The 15,402-nt window shown below is 37.1% G+C and overlaps 1 protein-coding gene across 10 annotated transcripts in view; it reads right to left on the bottom strand.

The window, feature by feature from the left end:
• Positions 1 to 15,402, bottom strand: part of LOC122797235 (pituitary adenylate cyclase-activating polypeptide type I receptor-like) — a 1,630,218-nt gene that overhangs the window by 1,414,997 nt on the left and 199,819 nt on the right. The gene's annotated exons all lie outside the window — the stretch shown is intronic.

Raw genomic sequence — 15,402 nt, 5'->3', positions numbered from 1 at the left:
TAAAGTCATTCATATATCTCCAATACATAAGGAATTTGCCATTTAGAGGGGAAGCAATAACAGTTAATTCAGAGTTTAAGATAAGAGTACAGAAAGTACTGTATATCAAATCTTATTTCTTACAGGCAACAGCATATACATCAGTAATCAGAAGCAGAGGGGAAGTTAATGGAGAGAGAGAGAGAGAGCAGGTGATAGTGAAAAAACATATTAGGAGTTAGAGTTCTAGAGACATACAAAAGTAAAATGATGCAAAAATGTATACCATTGAGAAAGGCTGTAAGGCCGAAACCGGTCTGGTTTAGTGACATATCTGTATATGTCACTTTGATGAATAAAGTTTTTGGGCTTACCATCTTCCTTGCTGGTCGTTTGTGGTTGCTTTTCATGGTTTGACCCTGCAAGCCGTCCGTGCGAAGCATCTAGTTGCAGTTGTGTACAGGAGCAAGTCCAGGTATTAGTAAAGTGAAATTTTAGGGTGATTTTAAATGGGTGGAGCTGTGTGATAAATCTGATTGTTAAAGGTAGCTTATGCCAGTGGATAGAGGGAAAATAGTTGCAGAGGGTTTCACCAATTGATTTTTTAGGTTTGTAAATGCCATGGAAGTTTTGGCTGGTGCATCTAAGTTTTCTGGTTGGGGGGGTAGTAATTTAAGATGTTGGAAGTGTTAGGGCAGAAGGAGGGTTTGTAGAGGATGGAGTGGATAATATTAAGTTGAGAGAAAAGATGTTGATTGGGGAACTCAAGCCAGTTCAGTGTTTTCAAGGCCAGATAGTGATGGAATTTATGTTGAGTGTTGGCAGTGAATCTAGCTATTTTGTGATATGTATTTTCCATCCTATTCAGTAGTGTTGCTTACAGGTTAGTGAAGATTCGGAAGCCATAGAAGAGACAGAGTAGGAGATAAGTGTGAGAGTAATGAACAGGTTAAAAATGGATTTTAGTGAATTTTATTCTGAAAATGTAAAATAAATATTCTGCATTTCAGTTTGTTGAGTGCACTTGGCAAAAACATCTAGCTTGGCATTCATTGTTATTAGGAGTCAGAAGTAAAATATTTTATCTTTTATAAACTATGCAGTTTGTGAACTTTAATATCTACAAGCAGGTCAAGACGAACTCTTGTATGCAGCTGTGTCTCGTCAACAGGACGTGCAAGACAAGAGCAAGGCCAAGGAGTTATCCTTCAGGAACAGAATGTTTGAAATATGGAAAACAAACTGTCAGCAGACCAGCTTCAAAAGAAAGACTTATTACTCTGGCAAATTCTCTAAACTGCTGATACAGGCAGAAAGACACTATAAAGATTGGGACTTTTTCTTTTGTATGAGAGACTTTAATTTTCCTATCCTTACAGATCTGATGCTGTAAGCTGAAGTACAGTTTTGCTATTTGTGTATATCTTTCATTGTTAAACTAGATGTCTACTTTGTATGCAGAATAAATGTCGTAACAGCTGAACTGACTCCTTGTTCTCATTGAGTAAAGGTACAGACTACCTGAATAGTGTAGTGCAACTTTAATTTTTACAATAAGCAGGAGAGAGTAACCATCTTGCCTCTGGTGTGAGATACCTTTTGTTACAGTACAGTAAGCCAAGCTTTTGGTTAGTATTTTTGATACAGTAATTTATATGAAGGTTGAACTTTAGTTTATCATCAATTATGACCCTTAGTAGTTTGGTATGTGATTCAACATTGATGGTGGTGTTGTTTAAAGAGGTGATAGTGAAGGCTGAGGTGTTATGAGAGAGTGATTTAGGCAAAAATGAAAGTAGTTTTATTTTCTTATCATCGAGTATTAGCTGGTTATTGGTTAGTCATGTCTCAATATTTGTGAAAGTTTGCTGGGTTTTGGGAAGTAGGTCTGAGAAATAATCAGAGGAGGTGATGACTGTAGAATCATCCGCATATTGGATGAGAGTTGTGTTGGGGCAGGATTTATAAAGATTTTTAATAAAATTGTTGAATAGAAAAGGTCCAAAGATGGAGCCTTGACAGAGGAGGGGACGGTGTAGAAAGCCATCTAACAGATTGTTGCCTGTTGGACAGGTAGCTGCTGAAGCAAGAGATAATGGATGGGGGCAGATTAAGCTCTGTTAGTTTAAAAATGAGCACTGGATGATACACAGTATTGAATGCATTGGATAAGTCCAGGAATTGGCAAGCGTGTACTTTGTTATTGCCGATCCACATAGGACATATGCTGAAGACCTTGAATTTTCCTTGTGAGAAACCTCTGTGGTCTCTCCAATTGCTGCATGTGCTTGGAAAGGCACATACCAAAAGAGGCATTGTACTCAGTTATTGGTCTGATGAGGGAAGAGTATAGAGAGGTTATAACTTCTTTTTCTTAATTTCACCAGAAACATGTTTACTCTGTGTCTATAGCGTTGAAGTGCAGAGATGTGCATTTTCTTTTTAACACTTATGACTGTAGTGTTCTGTGAAATCAAGTATAACTTTATACTGGTCACCGTGCTTTTTTTTTTTTCCATCTCAGCAGGATCTACCATATCAACTGCAATAAATAAAAAGCAAACAAGAAAACTAATTACTTTGGAACAGGGGCTATATGTGTCATATACCCTGGCAAAGTGAAAAGCATGCCCATGTATCCTAAGACTAACATGAGATATCTTTAGTTCAACCAGGTGTACAGCAGTCCACAGCAGACATTTTGACGTAATGGCATTTAAACCACAGTCAGATGGGATGATGTCCTTTTTACAATGAACTGTGGGTAAACTGACAAATTGTGAGATCCCTCCTTTGTGCATTATGTCATCATCCAAGTTTAAGGATGACAGTGCTGTGGGGAGTAGCAAATGGCACAGAGAGAGGCCGAATTGAATGATACTATTCAATCTGTGTGGAAATAATTGAGTCATAGTTTAAATGAGACAGGAAAGTGTTTTGCACTAGAGTAAGTCTAACAACATAAGAAAGAAATGTTATATATGACAGACCTTTATTAGGGTGCATATAAAGTCTGGAATCTGGAATGTGTACTCCATGGAATCCTATACCAATCTACTATTATTGCACATCTTTTCTATGCACCATTGAATTTCATTGCTACATTTGATTAATCATAAGATAGGATCATAGGTGGTTACTAGGCTAATGGCCCCAAGGCTCTTACAAGCCTAGCCAAGCTCTACCCTAATTTCAGTGATCAGCACAAATTGCCCCTGTCCATGATGGACATAGGTGGAACCCCTGGGGTGAATTTACAGTTACCCGTCTAATCGTCCAGTTTGCATTAGAAGAGAGCCAATGGGGTGCTCTGTTTGACATGAAGTGGGAATCCATTCTAAAGGTGTGGTCACCTCTGGGAGACCAATCTGTCCTTCCAGCTCATTCTATTAATGTCACTTACTATACTAAGGTCTTTAGAGTGAGTAACCCATGTGCCATTTGCCTTGCAGTTATGCAGCATTTCTAAAAAAGCAGGGTCAGAGATTGCATTGTATGCAAGGTGTAGATCACCTCTGAGTAATCTGTATAAAACAGAATAAAGTGACAGTGATTTCAGCTGATCCACATAGGACATATGCTTAAGACCTTGAATTTTTCTTGTGAGGAACCTTTGTGGTCACTTCAATTGCTGTATGTACTTGGAAAGGTACATACTAAAAGGGGCATTGTACACAGTTATTGGTCTGATGACAGAAGAGTACAGAGAGGTTAAAACTTCTTTTTTTCTGGATGGAATGCCCTTACTTATGAGATGAGCAGTATAGAATGAAGAAGATGGGAATTACACTTGTAACACAGAAGCAGTAATATATGCGTTAAAATGCTCATGTAATTTGTTCTATGTAGGGGAAACTGGTCGCACATTTAAGAAACGTTTTCAGGAACACATCAGGGACATAAAAAATAAAAAATTAGACAGCCCATTAGGGGCAAATTTTTTAGAATCTCATGATGCTAATCCTGCCTGCCTTAAGGGATGTGTATTGGAACAAATTGAGGTACATTTGAGGGAATGTATTGATTTAAAAATGAAATTGTTGCAAAAGGAAACTGTTTATTTTAAAATATAACACACTGGAACCATTTGGCTTGAATAAGGAATGCAACTGGAAGTATGTTACTAATTTGTGTTAATTTTAATTGGTGATTAGCACCTTAATTGAATGATTGATGTGTATATTTAATGAATGTGTTTTTATGTGTGTTTTACTCTTGGAAGGCTGTGAGCCAAGGTGCTAAGTCCTTATTAAATTATTTTTTACTTGTGCAGTCAGTGGCCAAGTGGTTTTCTTTTTTCTGTTTGCTTTTTATGTTGTATTGGTATTTCTGATTTTATGGCCACTGATCCTTCTAATGATTAACCCCAAATTTTGTGAAAACAGCCAACGTACAATGCAGCAATATGTTTTCCAGCTGGGTGATTGTATATCTAGAACTACAGAAGTGCCGAACAACCTATGATAAAGACATGTACTGGAGAGAAACAAACATACAGACAATCCATTTGTTTCAGTGGGTTTTATAGGTACTTTGTCTTTACCTATGGAGCTACATGCATTAAGTGAAAAATTGGAGAATCTGATAATAAAAGAAATTAGCATCCATTTTAATATCTTATGTCTTCAACGATATCTGAAATTGGACATTGCCCCCCCCCCCCCGAGGCTTAAGAGACTTCAAAACCCCTACTACCCTCTTTGACCCTGACAATGAGGAGGACAAAGTTTTAGAAGATCCTGGGTTCAAGCAGCACATCAGTGCTACCTGGAATGAGTTTGTATACTTGATGAGAGGGATCACCTTAAACAAAGAAGCTTAAGGAAGAAGTACTTGTGGTTAATTCGGAAATGCAGAAACATGTCTGTTTCACGTTTTTTTTACCCTGATTGTGGATATTAATGATAAATTGTCACAACTTGAAAAGTCTTGGGGGAGGGGGAGAATAAAATCAACAGGGGTATAAAATACTATAAACTAGACAGAGCATTTCTGTGGAAATGCAAGTATAACGCGATGACATCATCACTCTCAGGAAGGAAAGGCTTTAAAAAAGCCTCTGTCTCTTTTGCTACCTCTGATGATACAGAGGTTACTACAGAGGCAGACAGTGATTTAGATAATTATCCGGTGCTACCAGCAGCACAAAATCCTGTCGAACATAATAATCATTTTCGGAAAGACAACCAGCCTCAGGGTAAGAAAAGGGGACGAAATGACTGGGGGCAGGGTTAGAAACATGACAAACAAACTTTTGGGAGAAACAACTATAAAAAATCCAGATGGAATTAACACTAGTCTGAAGACTAATGACTCTCTAGTACTAAATTTGTCTAATGTAGAGATTTCAGAAAATGTTATTTCAGTCCTTAATATGAGCCTAAAATGTATTCCTACCATTTTGCCAAAATTGTATGTTCTTAAGAGCGAACTTTTTTGTTTGGGTAGGAAGTTACATCTGCTGGACTAGTTTAACCAAAAAGATAACGCTGCTATCACTGTTCACAGTGATAGCTTAAATGGTCCCTTTTACTCTTGTGTGGGTCTGAGTTAGGAGAGTTTGATGCATTTAATGTTGTTTTGTATGTTAATGGGCCAAATAATGCATATAGTGCACTTGATACTATCAAGATTCAATGTAAATCTATGTTTATTCCCCCTTATGTTAATGAAAGCCTTCAACGTTATATTTTTGTTTTACATTTTTGTGCTGAAAACTTGGTGGAATCATTTACACATGAGAAAAGGAATGTACAATATAACCTAATGAAAGAGCAGTGGGTGGCCTTCAAACAGTTGTGTGACGATAGAAGGCTAGTAGTTAAACCAGCTAATAAAGGTAACCAAACAGTAATCTTAAATCATAGTTAATATGCTGGGATTTGCTACATGCCTTTAAATTATACTAATATATATGAGAAATGCAATATTAGTAAATATGATTTAGCAATAAAAAATTATTTACTTTTGTTCAATAAAGGTTTGCGGTTAGGGTATTTTACCCAGGGAGATTTGAATAAGAAATGTAATATTGTTGGATCACGACTAGCATTATTCTACTGCTTACCTAAAACCCATAAAAGTGTGAAGAATTTAAGTGACAGACCAATTTTTTCTGCTGAAAGATATTTTCTGAAAAATATGTGCATTTTCCTGCATGAGTTTCTTAAGCCATATGTGTTAAAATTTTCTTCACACTTATTGGTAGTATATCTTTTACAGATTCCATGTATTGGTTGAGTCTAGATGTGAAAAGCCTCTATATGAATATTAGGCATGATATAGGAACACAGGTTTTATTTTATTTCTTGGGAGACTTTCCGGTGTCTCATTATGTAATTGAACTAATTATTTTTTCTTAGAAATAATTTTTTTGTCTTTAATAATGAGATAGTCCATCAGTTACAGGGTACGGCCATGGGGGCAGCTTTTGCCCCCATGTACGCCAACCTAGTTTTGGCCAAGTTTGAGACTGATTATATCTACAGTCACCCTTTTTTAAATCAGATGTAATTAAATATTAAAGGTACATTGATGATTTGATTTTTCTGTGTGATTTCCTAGGCTCAATTTTTATTGCAGGATATTCAACATAATAATTTTGGTTTTATGTCTGATGACATGTAGTTGGGAAGAAATAAAAGTTTTCTAGATATTGACCTATCTATTAGCCCAGATGGATGTTTATGTACTTCGGTACATAGGAAACATGACAAAGGAAATTTGTTCCTACATGGCACTAGCTGATATCCTGCACATTTAATAACAATGTTACCTTATAATGAGTTTGCATGTATTAACAACTTTGTGTAGTGATGATAGGACCGTTGAGAGAGAAATTGGCAATACGATGGGAATGTTCATCAATAGGGGCTATGATAGTAGTAAGGTGATGGCATCTAAATCTAAAATAGTAGATAAGCATTATAGTATTTTTACCAGTAGCAATAATAATAAAAAAATATATATACCAACCAAGCATGGATCATTCAAGGACATTATATAATGGAATTAAGCAGGCTGGTAGAGAGGTGCACTTTGTTACTACATATAATCTATTGACGGAAAAAAACAGTAAAAGAGGTGAAACAGCACTGGCCTATGTTTGAAGAATGTTTTTTCAGGCCATGTCAAAATTTCATATAAGAGAGGTAGAAATTTAGCAGATATGGTGGTCAATAATATTTTTGTACCACCAGAAAATACACTACATGGATCTATTTCGTTTTTACATGCAGGAACTTTGTCTTGCAGGCATTGTTCTGTCTGTGAACATGTTGTGAATTATTTTCCAAATATTAATGGAGTGAAATTTGATTTAAATGGGAATTACACTTGTAATACAGAAGCAGTAATATATGCATTAAAATGCTCATGTAATTTGTTCTATATAGGAGAAACTGGTCGCATCTTTAAGAAACGTTTTCAGGAACACATCAGGGACATAAGAAATAAAAAAATTAGACAGCCCATTAGGGACACATTTTTTTAGAATCTCATGATGCTAACCCTGTCTGCCTTAAGGGATGTGCATTGGAACAAATTGAGGTATATCTGGGAGAATGTACTGACCTGAAGATAAAATTGTTACAAAATAAAACTTTATTTATTTTAAAATACAACACACTAGAATCATTTGGCCTGAATAAGGAATGCAACTGGAAATATGTTATTAATTTGTTTTAATTTTAATTGGTGACTAGCACCTTAATTGAATGATTGATGTGTATACTTAATGAATGTGTTTTATGTGTTTTTTACTCTTGGAAGGCTGTGAGCTAAGGCGCTAAGTCCTTATTAAATAGTTTTTTACTTGTGCAGTCAGTGGCCAAGTAGTTTTCTTTTTCCTGTTTGCTTTTTATGTTGTATTAGTATGAGCAATATAGAATACCCTTCTTACTACTGTGAGACATGGCGATCAAAGGTAAGGCACCTGCCCAGGTCTCTCACCAGTGAGTGCGTACTTAGGGTGTTATTATTGATGTTTTAGTTAGCACAAACATTGCACTTACTGAAAGGGATGATAATACATTCTTTTGCATTGAGCTTAAGGCCATGACTTTGGCACCAATCATTTGTTTGTGTAAGACCCTCTTGAAGGATGTTAATATTGTTTGGAGATTCTATGACTGCTCCCCATTTGCAGTCATCAGCAAACTTTGTCAACCACAGACCTTTAGTTTTAGCTTGTACTTTGGAGAAATAAATTCCAAATAGTAGAGGTCCCAGGACTGAGCCCTGTGGAACACCACTGGCTACAGGTCTGCTGTTGGAGTTGGATTCCCCTGTTTTGACTATATGGGTTCTACCAGTGAGCCTGTTAGCAACCCATCTAATGATACAAGGGTTGATACCTAGTTGTGTGAGTTTGTCAATGATGCCTGAGTGGGAGAGAGTGTCAAAAACCTTGGCTAAGTCCAGGTAGGCTGTATGCACAGATTTCCCCTTGTCCAGGGCCTTGGTGACTGTGTCAAAGGAGTTAACCAGGTTTAACAGACATGATCTCCCTTTGACAAATCCAAACTGAGTAGGGTCAAGTGCTTGGAGATTACTTATATCTTTTCTGATAAGGTCCATGATGATTTGCTCCATAACCTTGCAGATAAGGCTAGTCAGGCTAATAGGTCTATACTTCCCGGGGTTTGTGGAAAAATCACCTTTGTGCAAGGGGATACCGGTGGCCATTTTCCATTCAACTGGGTCAAAGTCAAAGTTTAGACTATGATTGAAAAGAGTACCCAGTGGTGTTGCTAATTATTATTTGAGCCCATGTAGGACTCAACCTGGGATGTTATCAGGTCCCATAGATGCTGTGTTTTTGGCCTTAGAGAGATGCAAGGTAGGGGACAGGTGGTAGGGATGTCATGGGGTACTTGTGGCTGAGACAGAGGAGTGAGGTTGTCACAGAACCTGTCTGCTTACAGTTTAGCTATGTCTACAGGTTCAGTATATGTGGTAACATTAACTACCAGTTCAACACAAATCTGGGCCTTTCCTTTTAAGTTACGGATGTAGCTAAAGAATGCCTTATGGCTGTCCATAATTGAGGAAGCTAATTTGTATTAATAGCTTGCTTTGGAGGACTTCACAAGAAGTCTTATTTGCTTGTTTAAGCTGAGGAGGGAGTGTTTCCAGTTTAGGGATCACTGCCTCTAACTCTTAGACAGCAATTTCTTCCTGTTATTGTAAAGCCTTTTAATGGCAGTTGTCTACCAGGCATATTTGCTCTTCTTTGAGGAGTGTGTTTTGTTCCTATCAGGTACAGCCAAGTCAATGCAGTTATACAAGTGTTCGTATAAGGCATTGGTGTAGAACTCGGCATACTTGCCAGTTCCATCTGAGGGGGGTGCAGTAAAGCTATTTATACCATCCTGTAAGAGGTTATAATTTGCTTTGGAGAAGTTTTTTAGTTTAGTTGCTGCTGGGGGGGGGGGGGTTCAGGTGTGATAGTCACTTCCAGTGAGACTGATTTGTGGTCAGATCTCACTAGGCAAGACCTCACAGGGGGGGTGTTACAGTTGCTCCCCATATTGGTAAGCACCAGATCCAAGATGTTGGTGCCCTTTGTGGGCTTGTCAACTAGCTGGTCCAGAGCATTGGAGTTAATGAAGTCGAGGAACCTTTGGGTAAGTGGTTTGAGCATGCATAATTTACCCAGTCAATGGATGGGTAGTTAAAGTCACCCAAACCCAAGGTGCTCAGATGTATCTTGATAGTTCTTCAAGTAGATTCAAATAGGCAGAGTGGGTGTCTTGATTCATGGAGGGGGTTCTGTAGCTGGCAATGACTTGAATAGGTATCCCACTAACAGTTAGTTGCACCTGAAGTATCTCCAGGGAAGCATGCTGTTTAACCAATCTGGAGGTGTATTTGTCTGTAATGAATATCGATACACCGCCTCCTTTAGTTTTCATGCCTTCAGTTTGTGGTCTGAACATGTGAAAGGAGGCGTAGCCTGGTATGGTTTGGGTGCTCTCTACAGCGTTAAACCTGGTCACTGTGACTGCACAAATGTCTGCATCTTCCAAGGTGAGGAATGCTTTCAGTGAGTGCCATTTCATGTTAAGACTCCAAGCATGCAGCAGCATAACCTTGAGGATGTTTTTAGATGGAGTTTTTACATCGGGGATTTTGTTCCTGACAGACTGCCTAAAAAGGCACTATGGGGGTATCAAGAGCCTTAGCCAGTAGCTGCAGTTCCAGGTGTGACATATGAAGACTGCCTCTGGCAAAGCATCAAGCTCTGCTGATCATGTCATCTCAGGCTGATGGACACTGTATCCCCTTAGAATGACACCAGAAACTAAGCCAATTATTGAAGTCAATCATTTTCTGTTTGTATTAAGGCATCATCCCTAGTGAAGATAAAGTGCTGACGATGGCTGATTCATGTATCTGCACCTTCAGCTTAAACAAACACTTTTTTATACCTCCCTGTCATTCTGTCTCTGAGTTAAAACTGAACTGTATTGGTCTGCACAATTTGTCTAAAAGTTGTTAAAATCTGAATTTTATTTCCCCAACACACTTAAAGGTTTTCATTGTCTCTTATCTGTTTCTTTCATTCTTTCTCTCTCAGACATTTTTCCTTTAGTATACTTAAGGTTTTCATTATATCATATGTAATTATCTCTTATATGTCTCTCTTTCTTTCTCTCTCAGGCATTTTTCCTTTAGTATAGTTAATGTTTTCATTATATCATATATAATTATTTCTTATTTGTCTCTCTTTCGTTCTCTGTCAGACATTTTCCCAGCATATATAGTGAATTCCTTCAGTGTCTCCACAAACAACTCCTAGATTAGAGTGTGTATCTTATAATACTCTGCATTGGAAACCCTAATTCCTGTGACTACATCCCATAGACCAGATAACACAGGCTATTTCATGCTGTTTTAGATTTGTTTACATCAACTAGTAGGTCAAAGAAAAATAGTTGTGCCTTCTAAGGTAATTCTTTTCCAGACAGGACACAGCATCAAGCATACCTTCCATACTATAGTCTTAGACTGACCATACAGGTTTAAATGTTTTTGATTTAACTGCCCTCATCCTATTATACATTTTGTTGTTGGCGTTTTACCTGTAATTGTGTAGTTCTCATTTTAGGCTCATCATAACAATAAGTATAATATGCAAACTGGAAAACATTCTGTCACCTTCAAACTTTGTACTGACATTTTCATAAATTGAGATACCTGAAAGAAGACATTTTTTAACTCTTCTGTAACTTTGCAATATTATTTGTGCAGTGCTAGAAGGTGTGTAATTTCACAACTGAATTCTATTCACAATCAGTCATAACTCTCCTCTCCTTACTGAACATATGCGTATACATGAACTGACAAAAGAATTACAATTCCTTTGTACTAAACTACCATATATTAGAATTACTAGTTTGTGTAAGTCCAGGTGTTACTGACAGCCTATTCAAGGTATAGGAAAGATGGGGAAGCCTGAGTAATACATGGAAATAGGGATGCAACCTTGCATGGGAAACCATATTATGGTCTTTTTCAAAACCAAACAGATGATGACATTTGCAAATATATTCCCATTTGGATTATGTGATATGGACATATGGCAGAACAAAGATGCTAATGTTGACTGAAACATGCAAAACATCATCAACATGATCTGACCTCACCAGGGAAGAACATACTATGGGAGTGGTGCAGCGGTCACCCATTTTGGTGAGAACCAAGTCCAGAATGTTATTTCCCCTTGTGGGGGATGAAATGAGCTGGTCTACTGCCTTAGAATTGATGAAGTCAAGGAATCGTTGAGTGAGTGCATTAATGAAGTGCATGTGGAGCCTTTCTCCCCGGGCCTCCACTGAAAATTGGCTTTGTTCCAAGTCGGACTGTCCCGGTTAACAAATGTTAAATACATTAAAAAAAATAAAATTGAAGGAATAGTTCACCCAGTCTATGGTGGGGTAGATGAAGTCACCAAGGATCAGGGTGTCAGGGGTTACCTTGATGGAGTCAAGTAGGTCCAAGTAGGAGGAGTGGGCATGCTGAATAATGGAGGGGGGTCTATAGTTGGCTATAACTTGGATGTGCATCTTGCCAACTGTCAGTTGCACCAGGAGGTGTGCCTGTTCTTAATGAAGGTAGAGACTCCACCACCCTTAGTCTTCCCAACTTCATTTTGGCATCATAATGTGTGGAATTAGATATAGCCTGGTAAGGCAGGGGTGCTCTCCACAGTCCAGAAACAAGTTTCTGTGTTCGCATAGACATCAGCATCTTCCATTGTGAGGAGATCCTCCAATGAGTACATTTTTAGGTTAAAGCTCCTAGCGTTAAGCAGCATGACCTTCAATTTTCTTTTTGACAGATCTTTTATGTTGGAAGATTTGTCTTTGGGACATAGCCTAAAAAGGCACAATGGGAGAGGCAGGAGCCTTGGCCATGATCTGAAATCCCAGTGGTGGCAGGTGGAGGCCATCTCTGGCAAAGTATCGAGGCCTGCCAACCATGTCATCCCATTCAGACAGATACTGGATCCCCTTGGAAAGACACTAGGAACCAAGTTAATTGTTGAAGTCAATTATTTCTTGCTGGTTTTGTGGTATCATCTTTGGTGAAGGGTAGGATACTGCTTTGGGCTAGTGTCATACCTGCCTGGGACACATACTCTGAGAGCTCAATCATGTCTCTCTTCGTATAGTCCAGGGAGGTATGTCTCAATTCATCCACACCAGCATGTAAGGGATATCCACTGTGACCTCCCTTCCAAAAGAAAACTGTGATGATTCAAAAAAATGCATGTAATGATACTGGAAGAACACAAATATTTTTCTAGTTTCATCTTGCCAGGTCTTAATGGTTTCTTATATTTACAGATAATAGTGGTAAGTGCTGTAATACTTTCACAGGTGTTAATGTGTCATTACAGTACAAGTCACTGGAAAAGGTATAATGCTTTTAGTCAGGCTAGATGTCAGCCTTATATAAGTTAACAAATTTGCACATATAAATATAACATGGGGCATTTTCAAGTAAATCCCCTGAAGGTTAAATGTAATATTTCAAATTACTGCTCATGTGGTACACTGCATATGTTTAATAATATATTAACTTCTCATATCAGTATTAAATTTTACAACCAAACTGCTTGATACAAAATAAATTCTGCATTCACACTATTATAGAAGTTTCAATGACAAATTTCAAAGGTTCTTTCGGTTTATTTTACTGGACGTTCCAATAGCATAAAAGGCATTGTAGAGATCTCACACATGAAACAATCAAAGCTAGTTGTCAAACAAAATATAGATACAATTATTAAGCAGATCAACGTGGGGCTATACATTTAATGTTTTAATATTTTATGTTTAATATTTTAAGCACATAAACAAAGCTGCATCTTTTTTCTTCCTTAAGTTGCTTGAAAAAGATCATAGCAGTTTATACATTTTTGGATACTATGCACAGAAAGGGCAGTTTGCTATGGCTATCACTGGGAATTTCTCCCACAATTCATTGCTGCCATACTTATGACTTGTGTCATATTGGCAACTTATATGTACTTACAACAATACATTGTACAAAGTCATGGATCTTAGCCATAAACGACAGTCTTGTAAGAAGCATCTAAAACATATTCTTCTGAAATGGAAGTGTACTGAGCTGGCAGCAAAAATGCAGATTAATATATTCCATGTAATAAAATGTGAAGCTCAGTAAACTATTTAATATTTTTATGACTGGAACAGCTTAGAATGTCTGATAAAGAAAAAGGCCAAGTTCTGTAGCAATGTAGGAGACTGAAGAAAAAAGCACTTAAGCTGGCAGCCTGACAGATTTTAAGACAAAAGAGCTGTGAACAGCATTAATATAAAGCAGGATGCTGTAGATGACTTAATTAGCTATTTGTCAAACCTGGCAAATGTATTATAGATTTATACAATACTGAAATGTTTTACTACTTTCCATAATAAAATGAGGAAACTGCATTAAGTAGTCAAAACCAATGACTGAACATATTGACTTAAAATGTCACTGGTTGTCATTGAAATCTGTGCTGTTTCAATAATAAATGAAAGATCTGTCTGGCATTCTATGCAAAACAAACAAGTATCAGTTCTAGAAAAAGAATGTTACAATGGGTATGCAGCCTAAAACCAGCTGCTTACTTTATTATACTGTTACAAGTTTCCAGAATTTCAGCTGCAATTAATTTAATGCATAACAACTGACAACTGTTTATCTCAAGTGTATTCCTTGAAGTCACTTAGATACTTTATTCCATTCATTTCTGCTTCCTTGACTCAAAGCGGAAATAGAAATAAGACATGGCATGAGATTGCCAGGTCAATGAAAATGCAAATAATCACCATACTATTCTATATCATCTCTTAACTGATGTTTTTATATTATGTCTAATTTCTTATAATTATTTAAACTGTAGATGTTTTTGTTTTATTTTTGAAGACTGCAAAATTATTGTTCTTAAAAAGCTTTGTAATAATTTGGAGCTTTTTTCCCTGGGCCTCTGCTGAAAATGGGCTTGGACCCAGTCAAACTTTTCCAGTAATCAAATGCTAATAAATAAATAATATGTTACAGAATGGCAAGCAGTTGTTATGGGAATGCATTTTTAACAGAACTCATCAGTGATAAACTGTTTTGAATATTATAAATAAGGCTGATAATAGATACCCAACATCAAAATTAAAGGTTCATAAGTAAGTACAAGCTAGCTCCCTTTGAGGGCCATTTTAAGCCTAGCCATTTTCCCTTTTTCTGCTTAAAATATCCTATCCCATTTGGTTATTTTTTGGTCTTACCCATCCAATGGTTGATAATTATATATTATCCCCTAATGAGAATAACTGGGATCAGAGATAATTTGATGGGACTCATGCATGACATAAAGCATTTATGAGCTGCCTCTGTCCATATACTAGTATGGAGGGCAATCTTTTGGCAAATTTTCTGCTTCCCATCCATAGAAAATGTACAGGGATAGACTTGTTTTATGTGAATGGGGAATCTGTTCCACATCAGAAGTTTGTTCTGCAAAATATACCTGTCCCTTCAAACCATTCTATTGCTGTTGTAGAAGAAATTATCATGCTGTAACTGGCCTCTACTGATATTTGGGTAATGTAGGTATTTCTTAATAATTTTGTTTAACTTTACTTACGAGAAAGGTGACTCATTTAACATCACACTGCATTGACTAGTATGGCTACGTCTAATATTAAAAAAAAAAAAAAAAAGATGACACTTCTTACTTATGATTCATAAACTACTGTTATGTGGTTGGTCACTGAGTTTCCAGTGCATTCCATAGATCACACATACTTCCCATGCAAATAGGGTAATCAATTTCTTGAGTATAAAAACAGAATCATTATTTTCTCTAAATGATGAAAGTAAATCTGTCAATACAATCTAAATGTATGTGTT

This window comes from Protopterus annectens, chromosome 3.part0 (genome assembly GCF_019279795.1).
Source record: "Protopterus annectens isolate FY-2018-M chromosome 3.part0, PAN1.0, whole genome shotgun sequence".
Taxonomy (NCBI): Eukaryota; Metazoa; Chordata; order Ceratodontiformes; family Protopteridae; genus Protopterus; species Protopterus annectens.
The sequence above is the reverse complement of the archived record's forward strand: the minus strand, read 5'-3'. Positions and strand labels throughout refer to the sequence as shown.